Here is a 3,273-nt window from a genome sequence, read left to right as displayed (position 1 = left end):
GTACGTTAGTTGCTGTCTGTCTATTTTGTTTGATAATACACACAGTGATCAGCAAAGAGTGTGCAGGAGTGAGGACAGAGAAATAAACTAAATGTGAGCTGAAGCTCAGTGCACTCAACAAGAGCTGCTGCTGATTCAACTTGTGCATGCTTTTTTTCCAAAGTTCATTACCACTTCAAAATCATCAACTTGTTTTTTTAATGATAGTGAAAAAAATATTGATTATAGCTGTTTGATGGCATAAGGATGAGCAGCTTCTGATTGAAATTGTACCGAGAGGGTTTTTGTTTTACTATTCTTACCTTTTTTTTTTTCATGTGAACAAACAGTTTTGTTTCACAAACAAGTTCGTAAACCAGACTTTTTATATGAATTTAATGTCAACTCATGCCAGTGGTCATGTTATACTTTTGATTCATTTAGAGAGCACATAAGCTGTAACAATTTCCTTACTTTTTAAAACTTTACATTTTATGTTTACATGTAACAAGACTCTGAAAGGTCAGTTGAATTGAATCAAGATTTGTGTATAAATACTCCTGTGATCATTATTCTGTATTATGACTGTCAGATCATGACATGCATATTGTTTATTTTCATCTTTAACATTAAACCATAAATAAGAAAAAGCCTTTTTGTGTGGAATGCCCGGACTGTTTTCTTTTAAAATATGCAACATCCTGCCCTTATCTATGAGACCAGTCCTGAAATAACACAGAAGCTGAGGGAAATGTGCCAGATTACGGCTCCCCTTTGCTCTGTTTTCTTTTGTTTGACTCATTAATCTTGGGAAAAAATAAATAAAACCAGGAACAGGCAAAGTCTGCGTAGATATTCCATCCAGTTTTAACAAACCTCTCACATACGTGTTGCTCTGGTTGGACTGAAATTTACAGCAAAGATTTAGGGCACGAAACAACTCAGTAATTTCATTGAACAACAGCTATACTGTATGTCCTAAACCTAACTGGGTATTGCTTGGAATTATGTTTAAAAGCTGTGGAAGTCTTCATATTTTTCTTTTTCTTTGGATATTTACTATTGTGAGGCTCTCCCATGATGAAATAAACACTGTGAGAGGGTGGGAATTTCATTTAAGCAGAAATGAAATATGTAGTGTTACATTTATACCAGCAAGACAGACACACACACACACACACACACACACACACACACACACACACACACACACACACACACACACACACACACACACACACACACAGTTTTTTCTCTTGCAAAACCAGTGTGAAAATTAAACTACAGTACTTTCCTATTTGTGCCACTCCATGTTTATTATTTGTTCAATGTTTTTTGTTATTCTTTCGCCTTCTGCCTCTCACCTTTGAGTTTGTTCATGTTCAAGATTTACTTGTTCCTGAAGGGAGTGTTTCCTCCCCACTGTGGTTTGTGTGGTAATTGTTGAATTTTTGAAATTCCCTTCATTTCATTTTCAGGTCATGACCGTATGATGTCAAGAAAGACCTGTGAGAGAACTGTTATTTTGTTCTGTAAATACAAGACACAAGTAAATTATAGGAAGAAAATTAAAGGGGTTTTCTGTTGCTGCCATTGATTTTTTTCAACTTATATCTAGGAGTATTACAATTCACACTCTTTTTTGAATGGGTGTCATTATATTGCCTAAATTATATCCTTTCACAGGCATGAAGCAATAATAAGTCACTCACTTTGTGTCACAAAAATGTTAATCTAGCTATGTCGTCTGTTTTTAGTGATGTATATTTCACTCTCTCCACTATGGATGAGGTAAAAAATGTCTTGTCAAACGTCTTCAGTATCAAAAGTCAGCCTACTTCCTTGAATAGCTCCAGCCATATATATGTATATGTATATATAAAAAAACAAAACACTAAATTCTTTTAAGCATGTATGTTTTGTTTGACTCTTACCATCATCCATCCATCCATCCATCCATCCATCCATCTATTCATCCATGCAGCCTTCCATCATGCCAAACAGAAAGATTTTTGTTTTAGTAGGACAAACAGGACATGCATCCTTGTCTCTTTCTGACGTGAAAAAATGGGCACCAGCATTGACAGTGCCTGAACAAAGCAGATGCAAAGCACAACTTTGGTGCAGTCCAAAGTCCACCCTAAGCAAGTGCAGCGTAATGTGGAGGAAAACATATCGCTCTGATATCAGAAGTACAGAGACGAGTTGGTTTGTAGCAGCAACCCCAACACTGCAGTTCATCAAAATACATTAGCAAAAGATTTTTTTTTTTGCCAGATCACGTGAGACAGTCCTGGAGTTCAAGAGGAGCAATTTATGATATGCTGCATATTTAAAGTATAAAACACAAATGCTTCATTATTATATGTCCTTTATATTACAAGCTGTACCTGTACTTTATCTAAGTGCTGAAAACCTTTTGCTTTTATTTACATTTTCAAAATGTGTACAAAAATAACCTCCTTCCAATTGTTATGACTTCACAAGAGCAAAGGTCACGTATACCGTGATAATGGGACAATAACACTCTGATTTTAGTCTGTGCATTTCAGGAAGGACAGAAATCACACGCTAACATTGATAAAAAGATGCAACTCATTGGAGCTGCAGACAAGAGAGGAAGAGACACTAAAGAATTGACTCTGCTTTAGCTTCTATAAGCAGCTCCAGACTGTGGCCTCTGAACATTTTGTACTCTCTCATGACACCAGACCCTGGGAAAAAGGAGAGGGCTGACGATAGACTTATAGAGAGGGCTGCATGGCTGAAAGAGAGACAGATGATGCCAAGGATGGAGAAGATTTAGGGCAAAAACACATTACCGTCCAAGGTCCTAAAGAAAAGATCTTCAAAGCATGTTGTTCAAAAAAAAAAAAAAAAGAAAAAGAAAAAGAAAGAAATAGTCTTTGGAAGAGTCCTTCAAAGGACTACCTCTATGTTTGAGTTAGATGAACAAAAGTGTACTTTTCCCTTTTCTATTTGCAGTTTTTTTTTTTTTTTTTTAATTTCTTTTCAAGTGAAGATTGTGTATGCTTTCATCTTTTCTGTTCCTGTCAAGTCAGAGGTTCTGTGATGAGCCACCAGCAAAATGTTTTTCAACAAATCTAAAATCAATACAAAATGAATAAAAGAATTAGAAAATGCGTGCCTGTTGAGAGGTGATGACCTGAGGCTCAGGTACATCTTATAAAACAACACAGCAGAATCACTTTCCCGAGAAGAGAGAAGAAAGCCACCCACAGCCTTGCCTAGCCTGAAGGGCTGCTTCAACGCAGCACCCACTAAGTCATTACA

This window comes from Salarias fasciatus, chromosome 23 (assembly GCF_902148845.1).
Source record: "Salarias fasciatus chromosome 23, fSalaFa1.1, whole genome shotgun sequence".
Taxonomy (NCBI): domain Eukaryota; kingdom Metazoa; phylum Chordata; class Actinopteri; order Blenniiformes; family Blenniidae; genus Salarias; species Salarias fasciatus.
The sequence above is the reverse complement of the archived record's forward strand: the minus strand, read 5'-3'. Positions refer to the sequence as shown.